This window comes from Nanorana parkeri, unplaced genomic scaffold (assembly GCF_000935625.1).
Source record: "Nanorana parkeri isolate BGI_ZX_2015 unplaced genomic scaffold, ASM93562v1 scaffold553, whole genome shotgun sequence".
Classification (NCBI taxonomy): Eukaryota; Metazoa; Chordata; class Amphibia; order Anura; family Dicroglossidae; genus Nanorana; species Nanorana parkeri.
The window spans coordinates 109221-124530 of NW_017306821.1; the positions used below are offsets into that span (position 1 = coordinate 109221).

Sequence of the window (15310 nt, forward strand, 5' to 3'; positions counted from 1 at the left end):
CCCCCAAAAAAAATTTAAAGTTACACATAAAAAAGAATAAAAATAAAAAAATGTTTTTTAAAGTCCCCACCCATACATACACGCATGCAAACATGGGTCGGGGGTGCATACGTGCACAAAAGACGATTGCACCCATTACGCCGCACATGTTACATATCGTCGCGAATGTCGGAGTGAGACAAATAATTCTAGGGCCATCAATCACTGATAACACTAAACTGATGAGTAGTAAAAGCTTTTAAAGTGTCGCCTATGGCCAATTTTGGGTATGGTAGATTTCTGCGATTTCGCGGGTGCGCGCAATTTTAAAGCTTGACATGTTTGGTGTCTATTTACCCGACGTGACCCGATCTTTTATATTTTACCAAAAAACTGGGTAATAATAAATGTTTCCTAACATAATGTAATGTAAAATTTTCTGTAATTTTTCCTAATTATAGTAAAAAATAAAACCCCCCCAGTGGTGTTTAAATATCACCAAAAGAAAGCTCTATCTGTCCCCAAAAAATGGTATAAAATTCATTTCAGTACAGCGTTGCATGACGGAATAAACGTCAGTCAAAGTACCGCAGCGCTGAATACTGAAAAATGGCCTTTACAAGAAGGGGATGTAAACACCTGGTCTTGAAGTGGTTAATGTGAAAATAACACAAAATAAAAGTTTCTAACAGTTTTCAGAAGCTGTACACTTTCACAGGTTTCTGCTAACAAGTGTCCTACAAAACTGTTTCTTCCCGCTATATTTACACCTTTCACCACATCATTTCACCTTTCCGTGATCTCATTGGTTAATACTGTAAAATTAGTTTCATAGCATAATAAACTTGTAACGTTGTCACTTTATGAAAACCACTAAACCTCCTATTTCTATTAAGTTTCATTTCCCCAGCTAAAGCTGAATTAAGGGTACACTGAAGTGTATTTATACATACTCTTCCATAGCCATAAAGGATGTAAATCTAATATGTGAGCATCAAATGCCTTTAAAACCCAGGTATTACCTTGCAATTGTAGCTGCGTCATCATCACTGGGCTGTGCATAGTCTGTGCAAAACGCAGAGCTGTGGGAGGGGCACAAGGAGAGAGAGCAGCACTGACTGGTCTATATTACTGAAACTCCTGCTGAGAGGCAAAGTGCAGGAGTTGTTTCATACTAGATTAATACACAGATCTGGAAGAAACACACAAAGGTGACCAAGATTCAAATACGAATCTTACATGTAGACCGGGATCACTCCAGCTGTGGTGAAACTACAAGTTCCATGAGGCTTTTCAAGACTCTGACAGCCACAGGAATGACTCCTAGGGGGTGATTTACTAACCTAAACACACGCACGATTTTTACACAGCAAAACGTATTTATCAACCAAAAAGTCTCTAAAAGCATATTTCCACTAATGCCATATATGGAAAAATCATGCACATGATGCATATATAATGCTGCTTCACAGTTTAGAAAAAATGGTTAGCTCATGCATTTACATTCCTGCATTCATCAACGCAAGCAACACAACATAGAGCTAATTTACACAACACCACCTTGCAATTCATGCTTGGCTTTGCACAACACACATGCTGGGAGTGTACACACTACAAAGGTGTCTAGATTCCACCAATAGATCATGCTGGGAGGGAACACACTACAGAGGTGTATACATGTTCGTGGTGTGTTTATAAGGTTAGTAAATCAACCCCCTAGAGTCATGATTTCACTACAGTTGGAGTGCTTAGGATGCCTAGCCCTGATTAAAAGGTGCCCATACACTGCACGATTCTCGTACGATAATCGCGGGAAATCCCGCAATCGTACGAGAATCGTGCAGTGTATGGAAGGTGTGCGACCGTTTCTACTGTACGGTCGCACGTCTTCCGTCGAACCAGCAGGCTAGAAAACGATTCTCGGCGAGTTAGTGGCCTGCTGGTTCGACAACTGCCGAACGGGCCAGTGTGCGCACGCAGCCCGTTTGCAGTCATCTTAAGCCCGCCCCTCATTGCAGTCATCGTAAGCCCGCCCCTCATGATGATCGAGAGTACGATCTGCCTGTCCAAGATGGGCAGATCGTACGTTTTTTTAATCACTTTACAACCATCGCAAGACTAAGGTCTTGCGATGGTTGTACAGTGTATGGCCACCTTTAGACACCATCTGTTTCACAATAAGTGAACATTTGCTCAGTGGCTAAGCTTCAAATAACTGTCACAGCTTATTATCACTTGCGACGTTCCACTGATTGTGCTATTTAAGATCTATATTTACACCAGGAACATAATTTACTTCCTATAACGTGTCTCCATTGCATTTTCCACTGACAGTCAAAGCTTCCCAGCCTCTGCTAAAGATCCTTCATATGCAGGATTTAATGTATCTGTGTATCCTGGGTCTAGATTGGAGGGGAGATAGGCCGTGCTGCCAGCATACCTTCCATGAGGGGTTTATGAGCTTGTTCTTCTGTGCACTGTCAGGTGCTGTCTTGTTTAGTCTTCTTGCTATCCCAGATACAAAAACACAGTCGGTCTAGGGTTGCCACCTTTTCTTCAAGTGAAACCCGAACACTCTTGCGCCGCACGCGGCAATTTTAATTTTTTTTATATAGAGGAGAGGCAGCCAGGGGAGGGAGTGATGAGACCAGCTAGAGAGGACTACAAATCCCAGCAATACATTATACAGCAATACAAAATAATATGAAGCTACATACTCTGTGTTGTTCTGTGTTGACGCAGTACACAAGACGCCAAACGCGGACTGTCCGGTTGAAAACCGGACGGGTGGCAATCCTAAGTCAGTCCCACCGGGAAAGGAAAGTGATCTTAAGGATAACAAATGTCAAAGTATCTCAGAGCTTTAAATACAAACACTATTTTGGTGATAACCCTATGATGCAGGAAGGATGCATGTAAGTCTCTATTCTCAAGACTTTATTCTGATGCTTTAAATGAATCTGGATATGAATATCTAGTAATAATAAAAGGACAACCCCCTAGTTTTCCTACCCTATTCAGGACTCTGCCTGAAGCCCAACTCCAGGGGAATTAAACATGTTTCCCTTGCATTGGGGCTTATCCTGAACTGCAAGAAACAAGTACTTGTTTATACATAAGAGGACAGGACAAAGCTGTTTTACTTACCTGATCTCCCCTCCTGCCAGCTCCCTCCAGCTGCTAGACTGGTCCCCCCTTTGCCCTGGGAATCTAAGGACCGCTGATGTCATCAAGTACAATGCGGGCTCCATAGTCCTGTATTGTACGTGAGGACATCCAGCTGCAGTCCACAGCCAGAATGAAGTGGGAGAAGAGGAGCCGACTTCCAGGTGAGTAGAAGTTGGCGTCTGCTGGGGCTCCTGACATCACATCCAAGATGCCGGTGCCCAGTGACTGTCTTAATTTTTTCGGATGTCTACACAAAGTATACTTTTACAGGTACCTTGCCTAAAATATGTTAAATGCATACAGTATATAATCATATGGGAAGATTTTTTCTGAGATAAATAGTATGGGGACAGGGTCTCTTAAAGCTGCCCATATATATGTATCGATCACAATGCATTTGAATGCATTGTGATCGATCTGTAATAACTGGGCAGTGTGGGCTTTAAAGCAGAACTCCAGGCAAATATGTTCTTAACCCTGGCAGTGGGCCTACCCCCATACTGCAAGGGTTAAGTGCACATTTAAGTCTAGGATCATAAATAACAAAGTTACTCGCCCAATCCTTAGACCGTTCCCTTTCACTGCAACGATGGTATGTCCTTCGGCATCCTCATGTCCTCTACAATGTGTATACAACATGATTACTCACATGACCTTATACCGTTGCAGCAGAGGAGGGGAGAGGTGGAAGATAGAGGTCTAAGAGTGAGCCAGCTCAAAGGATCGGGTACGTTTTTAACCCAGACAAAAACGAGCACTTAACCCTTGCAGTGCAGGGGTTTAAGAAACATTTTCCCCAGAGTTCTGCATTAACAACCAACAACACAAAGTGTGGGCAAGCATTATAAATGCTCATAACTGCTCACAGAGATTTTCTAATAGGTCAGAACATCTGTGAGCAGTTCATGATTGTTTCCTTTTTGCTCCTGAGATTCTACTATGAATTGACAAAATAACAGTAAGGTTGCGAGAAACAAACTTGAATCACAAAGTTAACCTTGGCAAAGCCTTATCACAGAAAACTCAGCGATCTCATACACATGACCTTATGTGCAGGCATCTCATTCTATAGTGGCTGCAGCTTCTACTGATATTCCCAGGATTAGGTCAGTAAATCTCGGCTCTTTTCACTGACTAATAACAATGGATTTTTTGTTCGTAGTCTGGGAGAATCCTGTTCACAGAGAACACTAACAATATGTTAGGAGAATACTATCCCCGGACTCTGATTCAGCTCTCGGTTATCTTCAGACTTGCTGGAGCAGACTGTCAGTCTGAGGACATCAGATCACGTTATAAAAAATACAGGAATCCTAAAATAAAATCCTGATGATGACACGGGAGCCACTGAGCTCTTTCCAGACATAAAGAAAGAAACATTTCTACTATCTGCTTAAACGGATGACTGGAATATCTGCATAGAAAATGTCAATGTCCTAACTATTATAGTCAGGGAAGATATAAACCAGATTTATTGAATTACTGGATACATTATACAGACGGACAGTCCAGGACATGATTTATCGTCGATATCACTGTCATTTCTTTGCATAGTCATGTATAAATATTCTCCTATGCACATGCAATAACAATCATAGTTCAGAACAACAAAACAGGTCATCTAAATTGATTCCATTGCTCTGTCAGAGGAGGGAATACTTGGAGCTCTTGACTAGAAGACTTACAGTGTGTCTAAACCCAAAAGCAAAAATGTAATATATTGCAGATAACCAATTTACTGCGGAGCCAGCTGGCAGCTACTCTGGTCCCTGAAGCCTATCTCCTCCTCTACTGCAGAGATGTCCCTCAGGGGTCCTCACGTCCTATACACTGTGCAGAACGTGGGGACTCAAGGATTCTTAGACCGCTGCAGCAGGGGGGAAGAGAGGCTCCATGGACCGGTCTAAAAGCAAGCCGGTTCCAAGTATCGAGTGAGTATAACTTTTTTTTAGCGCCCAGACGCAAATAAGCACTTAACCCTTGCACTGCGGGGGAGGGGGGGTAGCTCAACTGTAAGGGTTAAAAGCCTTAGGGTGACAATGCTGCTGTCTTTGCTGGCTCCATTGCTCCAGCATTTAATGGAGCTACCCTAAGACAAGAAAGTGTGTTAATGGCTGGATCACCAGGAGAAACAGCACAGCACATTTAAGGGTTGGTAAGCTGCAATATATTACATTTTCGTTTTTGAGTTTAGATATGCTTTAAACAAGAGAAAGTAATATCTCATTGTATGCGTGACAGTTCTTAGGTGTCCTATGTTCACCATACATTGTGACAATCGTTTGATATAACTATGGTTTTGACAAAGGAATCATATCTTTCAGAAACAGACCGCACTAAATGAACAATAAACAATTGTTTTTATATTGAAAAGCAACACTTGGGGCTAGCGGAAAATTCAATTCAATGTCAATCTTTGTGTTGTGCTTAAGAACTGTCAATGTCAATCTTTGTGTTGTTCACTGGAACAACTGTTATAATTTTACTGTATGTATATGTAGTGTCAATGGCCCAGGTAAATGTTGTGCTTTGTAAGCACTCATTTTTATATTGGTGATTATATATATTAAGGGAAAACAAAATCCAAACACACATGGCCCTGGATGAAAAAGTGTTTGCCCCCTAAACCTAATAACTGGTTGGGCCACCCTTAGCAGCAAGAACTGCAATCAAGCCTTTATAACCTTTTCCAGACTGATAGATATCAATTACTTTCTTTCTCATTTGTTCCTGGATTTCTTTGGATCTCGGCATGATATGTAGCTTTTGAGGATCTTTTCGTCTACTTCACTTTGTCAGTCAAGTCTTATTTAAAGTGACATTAAACCCTCAGATTTTTTAACATAAACCAATACTGTAATAATAATTAGGCCTGGGTGTGGCTAGAGAAATTGAACTCGGGTGTGATAAACCAGAGTTAAGTTATGTTTTAACAGGGGGGGGCAAACACTTTTTCACACAGGGCCATGTGGGTTTGGATTTTATTTTCCATTAATAATAAAAAACCTTCCTTTAAAAACTGCATGTTGTGTTTACTTGTGTTATCTTTGACTAATATTTACATTTGTTTGATGATCTGAAACATTGAAGTGTGACAAACGGTCAAAACAATGAAAAATCAGGAAGGGGGCAAACACTTTTTCACACAACTGTATATATATCACCAATATTATTATCATTATACAGGATTTATATAGCGCCAACAGTTTGCGCAGCGCTTTACAATATAAGGAAGACATTACAATTACAATACAATTGTAAAAAAAAAAGACAAGATGGGCATCTTGTGAGGGCATACAATCTAAAAGGGAGGGGCCAGTGAAACATGAGGAGGTAGCTGTGTGGGGATGGATTGTTTGAGAATGTGATGGTTCAGTGGTTAAGTTGAGGTGGGATAGGCTTCCCTGAAGAGATGAGTTTTTAGGGATCGCCTAAAGGCAGTCAGGGTGGGAGATAAACGGACAGGTTGGGGTAAAGAGTCCCAGAGGATGGGAGAGACTCTAGATATATAATCCAATATAAAAATGAGCGCTTACAAAGCACAATTTACCTGGGACCACTGACACTTTTTCAGATTCAGCTGGCTACAGCAGAATAAAGCTGACCATATACAGTTAGATTTAGTTCAAATGGTTTTCCAAAATTTTAATGACAGCATTTGATCTTTCCATTCAGTGAGCTAATTTTGTTTGATAGTCCATCTAGACGTGCTACTGGTAGTACCTTTTTTGTGCTGTAGCCCACCACTTCCTGACACCCCGATGCCTCCTGGGATTGCCATGTCACATCCCAAAAGTCAGTGTTTTACTCAGGGTCGCAAGCACAGCTCAAGATTTGGAGTGTGCGCAGATGTGCTGCAGATCTCTGCTGGGTATTTGGGGGCCTAGCAGGGTGCTGCAGAGAATGCACACAGATGCCATGTGTCTCTAATACCAGAAACCAGCGGCATCTATGTGCATGCATTGGAATTGGCAACGCATGCACAAATTTGTCGCAGGTCTCTGCTAGGTATTTTGGACCTGGCAGAGTCCTGTGGACAGTCATGTGTGGGAATCTCCTATGCCTACGCAGATGTGCCACGGGTCTCTGCCAGGTCCACATACCTGGCAGAGACCTGCAGCACATCTGCAGGCGTGTGGGATGTTTAAAGATAGTGATGCTGAAGAGTGGCAGCAGAATGCAAATATTGCCAGGGTGAAGTTATTCTATACAGATGTGTTGCTGTAAAAAGATGAACCTATGATGCTACTTAACATGGACTTTTAGAAATGTTACATATCTGCTATCAGCTAAGCCCACATACCACAAAGGAAATACTGGCAAATACGCTGCTTCCTGGCACACATCCACCATATCACATCACATCCACCATATCACAACCGTGCTAGATTTCACTGAATCAGACACAGGAATTTCTGGCTGCTTAATTTGCCCTCAATATGTGCACACAGACACACCAATCAACTGTAAGCATTTAATATATTTATGAACATTATTCATAATATCAAAGTCCCTGATTAATGAGATTATTAGGTAATCTGAAACAGACTGTTTTCATCTTGCATCCTTCATCCTTCCCCTGCTGACAAAAGGTCTGCAGGGAAGTGTGGGAATATTTTCCTATTGATTTTCTTTGAGGTTGGGCTGTTTATCATGTGCACTGAGGCTGCTTAACGTGCTTCATTTTTAACCCCACCATGAACAGGCTGCTATTTTACAAGCAAAGGAATGATTTGATTACAAAAGATTTGTTTGGCGATCTTATTCAATGAACAGGATCCATGTAATACATGTCAAGTGCAGTATCCAATACCAAGCAATCAGTATTAAAGTGTATTTATACTCAAAACTTTTTTATTTACATTGTTTTAGATAGAATAGGAAAAGATTAGAACCCCTGCTAGGTTTTACTGCTTTCCGGGACACCGTTGGAGAGATTTAAAATAAAATAACCGTTGGGGGAGATTCAGAAATTAAATAACAAAACTGCCGTAACTCTTTAAAAACATATTGCAGTCTTATCCTCCGGCTTTCTGTGCGCCATGGCAAACACCTTAATTTCTGGTCTCACAGAGCGCACTTGAAATGTAAACAAAAGTCATGTGATCATTGTGCTTGGGACAACATGTCCTATCAGTAGGGATGCACCGATACCAAGTACCATACTCGGTACAAGTACACGTACAGATACTTTTTGAGCTCCAAGACTAGACTAGAGAAAAATTCAAAAGTTAGGAGGCAGCTGGCATTTGTAAGGAGCACACGGAGCTCCTGGGATTTGTACATCCCTGTTTTAATGTACGATTTTGTTTTTATAAACATATATAAAAGGGATGCACTGATACCATTTTTGCAAGTCCAATACTGATACTTGCCCAAGTACTTACAGAAACAAGTACTGATACATTTTTGTTTATTGTCATGTGACAGTTTTTCTAAAACAATATCGACTAATGATTTCAGGACAGTGGTGGAGTGCCAGAGCTAGGTCCCAGCTGCAACCGCTGCAACCCTGGTAGTTCTCATGAAAAGTATCGGCACTGGTATCTGAACTAGTATCGTTGCATCCCTACCTATAAGTCATGCTATATGTGCCCCATTGGCTGTTGTGAGGATGATGCCTGTGCTAACACATACAGGCAGCCCGAAAGGACAGCTAAAGGAAGAAAGGTCTATGCTCCTCTTCGTGACATGGCGCTGCCTCAGGAGCCTTTGTCGAACGCTTCTCTTGGAAGTGGGGCAACGGCATGCCTTCTGTTTGGAGCTCTTAAGGGCTGACTATACACGTAGTGTCCACACATAGGGCTGCAGTCCTTTTCCTGGGAGTGCTCCGGTATGGGTGGCTCTGGTAGAAGCCAGAAAGCCAAGGAGCCACCCTTACAAAAGAAATTGGGGGCAGCAATCGGGGGAACAAATAAAAAGGGAGGACAGACCACAAGAACCATTAGAAGAATCAGCACAAAATGTAAGTCCTAACATCATCATATATAGTATATAAAACTATGGTTTAATATCACTTTAGATGAAAACATTTTAATTCTGACTGTGTTACTGTTAGAGAGATTTCATCTCACATCTTGTCCTGGGGACAAGCTTTTTACGAGACAGGAAGTGTTTTAGAGATAAAATTGTTTTAGAGATAAACTTTAAATTTGCTCAAGACAAACAGGTATAGGATTCAGGGTTTGTGTTGACAGGCTTTGGGCTTGTGTTGATGTCATCAGTTAGAGATGCTTTGAAATCATTTAGAATTTATTGACAGGTACATTTGATCTGCAGTTGGTTGACCCCCTTCTGACCTGCTTCAAGCGTGTTTTGCTTTACTATATTTATTGGAATGCAAAAGCCACTAGAAGCTAGAAAAAGCCCCTTGACACACACTAGTTCTGATTGGTTGCCTTTGATCCACCAGTTTGCATTTAGAGTTTTGCTCCTGAAACTTTTGCTTTTCTATTTAGGCCAATAAATGTAGATTGTCCTATATTTGGAGATTAGGGGACTTATTTATCAAGTGTTAAATGAACAGTATACCAATTATTTTCTGCTAATCGCCCATCTTATCTTCCAACATATTTATAAGGTCCACTTGCAGGCCAGATTTGACCAAACAAGTCCCGTTTGGAAATGTTCAACCCATCAATTTTTTTAATAGGAATTCCAGTTCTCTTTGCCAAAAGTATTATATGGCAAATGTTATATCCCCAGCTCTAATTTATGGTAAACATTTTCTATTTACAGATAGTGGATCACAAATTTGAGGAGTAATATAGACATTTACCCTTCATATCCTTTAGCATCATTTTTTATCTTTTCCTTGTAAAATGTCAACATACTGAGGGGAACTTTGCATAGACTATTTAAAGCCCAACTCCATCTTTAAATTAAAAATGAAACAAACAATTTCTCTACGCATTTTGATTTAAAAAGATAAGGGAGCTCTTACTGCAATACTCACGTTATCTCCTATAATGTCTCTGCAGAGTCACCGCTCTGCAATCCAGCATTTTTCTTCTTCGGGGGTTAAATTACACCCAGCACCATTTAACCTACTTCCTGTAAGCTCAGGGTGTCAAGGACACACCCCCTGGATGCAAGTCATCAACCTGCCCTGGATTAACAGAAGAATGCTGCAGGGAACAGTGCTGACCATCGTTACCTGGTGTTTAAGACTGTCCATCACTAACGAAGAAGAAAAAAACAAGTGAAATGTGTAAAAGGACCCTTGGCAAAATAGAATGCACATAGGGGGTGCTTTGAAGAAGGAAAGGGGGAAGACAAGAAATGGATGGAGGATGGCGTAGCCTGGAGTTTGCCCTGGAGTAGTGATAAAAGCATCTAAAAGTGCTCAAAGTAACTAATTCAGAATAGCGAAAGATCACCCCTTGCAGGGAGATTTTCTAGCAAGCTTAGGAACCATCCATGCTATGTGATAATGAGCACCTGAGATGGCCTGAGGTGGAGAACTAGGAGGAAGTAGAGATACCCTAATAGATGCAATCAATGCTTGAAGCCACTAGCATTGCTTTTACTGAGCTGTTTCTGGGCAGCTGTAGAAAACAAAAAGAAGTATCTTTCTCCTCATTTCCATAACATAGAGGGGTATTCTATAGTTTACAGAGGAGAACTGGGCAGGTCTGATAACAATGTTTATGATCTCAGTGTATGAGCTCACTGGATTTCTGACAAGATCAACAGGTATTTTTCTGTACTTACAGCTTCTAAAGAGTCAAAACATGGAGAAATGTTCAGGTATTGAAGAAATGTACCGGAAACGTTTTTTTATATAACCTTTGAAATAGCCCTCAATAGATAACATCCAGGCAGGGCCGGCGCTAGCGCAAGGCAACATGGGCACTTGCCTTACGGCGCCAGGGAACAGGGCGGAAAATTGATAGTGACAGTCGCCCGATCGAGACCAGCGTGTGGGCTGCCGCTGCGGGTGGGCGGGCGGCATCTAAAGTACGAGTCCCCGCCGGTGATTGGTCTGGTTGTAATTGTTTCTGCTCTGCAAATCAAACAATAATTTTTGATAGATAGGTTTTTCTATTGTGACTAAACATACACACACACACACACACACACACATATTGCTCTAAAGGACAAAAATGTGGGAAGTAAGCATTAATCGTTCACTTTTCCTTTGGCACAGCAGTTCTGGAGATACAAAAAATGCCCTGAAACAATGGATAGGTCATCACTCTGAAATCCGTCTCATTAATAGTACTTATATAAAACAGTTGGGCATTTATGACACGAAAAATGTAAACATGGTCTCATAGATCACTAATACAAAACTATCCCAGGGGAAGTAAATTGTCACCAATGATATCATCATATCATGTGGCAAATGTAAACGGCAGGAAGGAACGTATTCAGGGACAGTTGGTATCCCTGAATATAATGACCTTTCAAACAAAAGTTTGACGGATGCACATTTCCATGCAAAGTTAATGAAAAGTTTACATATTCATTAACATAGCTTTTGATTTTTGCATTATCGCTGAACTCATTCCATTTTACAAGATAACAATAGTGAAGCATAAGAAGATTTCATTTTTGTTTCAATTATCTATTTATAGCTTCTGGCTACGACTAATACATATCGACATACACAATTTACTAAAGGAGTAGAACATGTTCACTATGCTAAGTGAAAATTCACTTTGGAAAATTAACATACTCTACTGCCTAAGTAAATCAACCCCAATGTCTTATGAACTATTAATCTTTAAGTGCATTCATGGTTTCACTTTTGACTTTAAAAGTGCATCAAAACCCAAGATCAAGAATTTTATATATGTCAGTGTCCCAGTCCTTAGATGTGGTGGCTGCTTTAGTTTTCTCTTTTGCTTAGGGCTTTTTTCCTTTTTTTACCATGTTATGTTGACAATAACACACTTCCTGCACTAGGGTGACAACTCACTGTACTGTTTCTTTGGAGAAGCAGCATTGTCACAATTGGCTGCTTGATCCTTATAGGGATGAGGAGAGAGTTGGGTGTTCTGTAGTACATATAACATCTGATCTGAAGTTCACAGAACTGGGTAGGGCTGATAAGACTGCTTGGGACATTCCAAAACACAGGCAATGTGTTGTCAGCTCACTATAGGCAGTCACAAGCTCACTGGATTCCTGGCATATCAATAGGTATTTATTGCACTTATAGAGCAGATATAAAAAAACACTTTCAGTTGTATACTTAAAAGGCAGAAAATCAGAGAAGTTAATTCTAAGGCCCCATTCACATGTGGCTTCGGGCTGCAGCTGGGGATTCCTGCAGCAAGAACCTACGGATTCTTGCCACAGGGATCCCAGGCCTGTCTGTACAGATGTGGCCGCTGTGCAGGCTACTGACAGGCTGACAGTGGCCGCCTTTGTCAGAGGCAGTCCACATGTAATTGTTTATGGAACAATAACCTGCGATTCGGGATAGATGATTGCCCTTGGATGCAGACAGAATTCTTCCAGGGACAATCATCTATCCTGAACTGTAATCATTACATGAACCATTACCTGCGGACTGCTGCTGACAGAGCTGGTCGCTGTCAGCCTATCATTAACCTGGATGGGCATAGAGGCCTAATCTGTACACCTCTTGATTCCTGCTGCAAAAATCTATTGGTTCTTGCCACAGGTATCTCCATCCTCCTGTGTGAATGTAGCCTTACGGTTCACAAACATGTTCAGTTAAAGAAAATTTGAATTCACATTTATGTTATTTTAAATAGCTTCCTATTCAGCCACAAAATATCATACGTCATCTTACGTTTCACAAAACCACAGCTTATAACAAAGTCAGTAGTACTGCTAATAGGAAACTTTATGGTTAACGTGTTTATAACGGGCTTATCACTCATTTGCATCAGTGCTTTAAATGTATTTGTGGTGAATTAAAAAAAAAAAACACTGTTCTGTGAAAGAGTGATTTTTGAAATGAATGGCAACTAAGGGCATCTTTAGACATAACTGCCCATCCTAACTGAAAAGTGGAAACGCATAGCATGAGGACGACTGGCTACTGCAATAATAACAAAAATTTTTTTAACTTTTTATGCATAGGAAACGGTCAAGGTTTGTTTCATATAGTAATAATAACTAGTTAATTCTACTAAGAATGCATTCTGCTTCAAATGCCTCTTTGCAGTAACAAAGAAGTAGATATTCTCTCCTCCTATTTAGAAGCTACTGTGGAGCACTCAATCCAATAATAATAAACTCTAAAACTGTTGTAGCTCCATGACCAAATTCCAATTCTAATTGCATTTAAACTGTATCAGAACATGAAATCTTCTGAGTCTTACACTGGTTATACACTGAGCTAATTTCGGCCAATTCTTAGTAAATGGTGGCCAAATATCAGTGGCCAACTGTCAAAATACTATAACCGCAGCAAGACACGCTTCCATCCATGCTGTTTAGCTTGGATGGAGAAATCTTACATTTTTTTCAGTTCAACCCGAAAACTGAATAAAAATAACTTAACAGTGTATACCCAGCTTTAGTCTGAAGGTTAGGGAACTTACAAGTTGATCTAGAGCTGCAGCTAACGATTATTTTCAAAATCGATTAGTTAGCCGATTATTAAGTTCGATTAATCGGTTAATCGGATAAACTATAAAATAAAGTTTAAAAAATGGCTCCAGTGATGGGACTACTAGTTTGTATTGAGGTTGTAGTCCATCACAGGAGCAAGCTTGGACCGGTGGAAGTAAAAAAGAAAAAAAGATAGTGTGGTGTGCAATATAGTGAAATGGAAAGTGTAAAATTATACAGCAATGCATGCAGAATGGCAACGGTTATAGAGGACTACAAAACCCAGCAAAAGCACATTATACAGCACAATGCAGAATACCGCCAGCTATAGAGGAATACAACAAATCCCAGCAATAGTACATAATAGCTGGCGGCATTCTGCATTGCGCTGTATAATGTACTATTGCTGGGTTTTGTAGTCCTCTATAGCTGGTGGTATTTAGCATTGTACCACTTTATAATGTATTATTGCTGGGATTTGTTGTACTCTTCTACAGCTGGTGGTATTCTGCATTGCGCTGTATAATGTATTATTGCTGGGACTTGTAGTCCTCTATACAGCGCAATGCAGAATATCACCAGCTATAGAGGAGTACAACAAATCCCAGCAATACATTATACATACAGTGTATAATGTATTGCTGGGATTTGTATTCCTCTGTATAATATACAGCACAATGTACCATCAGCTATAGAGAAATACAAATCCCAGCAATACATTATAGAGCACCATGTGTGGGAAAGTGCAGTCTTCCAGCAACGTGCTTCTGAGATCGGACCTGTCTATCAGCAGCTGCCATACCCCCACACCTGCTCCTCTTTACTACATCTCCCCGCGTCCCTGTGCCGATCATGGATGTGGATGGGCAGGAAATGTGAGGCGGGGAGGAGGTGCGACGTGTGGAGCGTGGATGCGAGCGGGTCTGGCAGCGGCGAGCGTGAGGTGGGGAGGAGGTGTGGTGCACAGCGTGTGGAGCTGTGAACAGGGCCAACTGATCAGAAGCCGATTAATCGATTATTGAAAAAGTTGACAACTTTTTCAATAATCGATTATAATCGATTATGTCGATTAGTTGTTGCAGCCCTAAGTTGATCTACTTACAAGTGAACCTAAACTAAAAAAGAGAAGATTTGCTAGGTTATAGGGAACACCTCAAAATGTTAACTGTATCTAAGCAGTATCCTGAAAAATTTAAATTTCCTCCTAAAAAAAAGGAGTGCACTTTCTGGTATGAGAGGGTGTCTAGATACTTCTGTATCTGCAGTCTCATAGCTGTATATCTGCAGCGTGAGATCCAAGGCACTGCCACCTCTAACTGCTAGTTTCAGGGGATGTTGAGTTTGATGTCAGTACTTTGCTTCTCACTGTTCTTTTTACTAGGGGCTCTGACATGAGGAAGCAAAGCCCCACCACTACTAAGATGGACGCCTCTAAAAAAAGACACAGTGCAGAACAAGGTATGATAAGTTAGTAATAGGGAGAAGATCAGCAACAGTAGAGCACAGGGAATACTGGTGATCAGTAGTGTTACAACACCCTTGGGGCCCCCTTCCACCTACAGGCTCTGACATGAGGAAGCAAACCCTCACCACTACTAAGATGGACGCCTCTACAAAAAGACACATTGCA

The 15310-nt window shown here is 40.9% G+C and overlaps 1 protein-coding gene across 1 annotated transcript in view; it reads right to left on the bottom strand.

Moving 5' to 3' along the window:
* Nucleotides 1–15310, bottom strand: part of LOC108791471 (glyoxal reductase-like) — a 120817-nt gene that overhangs the window by 21649 nt on the left and 83858 nt on the right. The window lies entirely within an intron of this gene.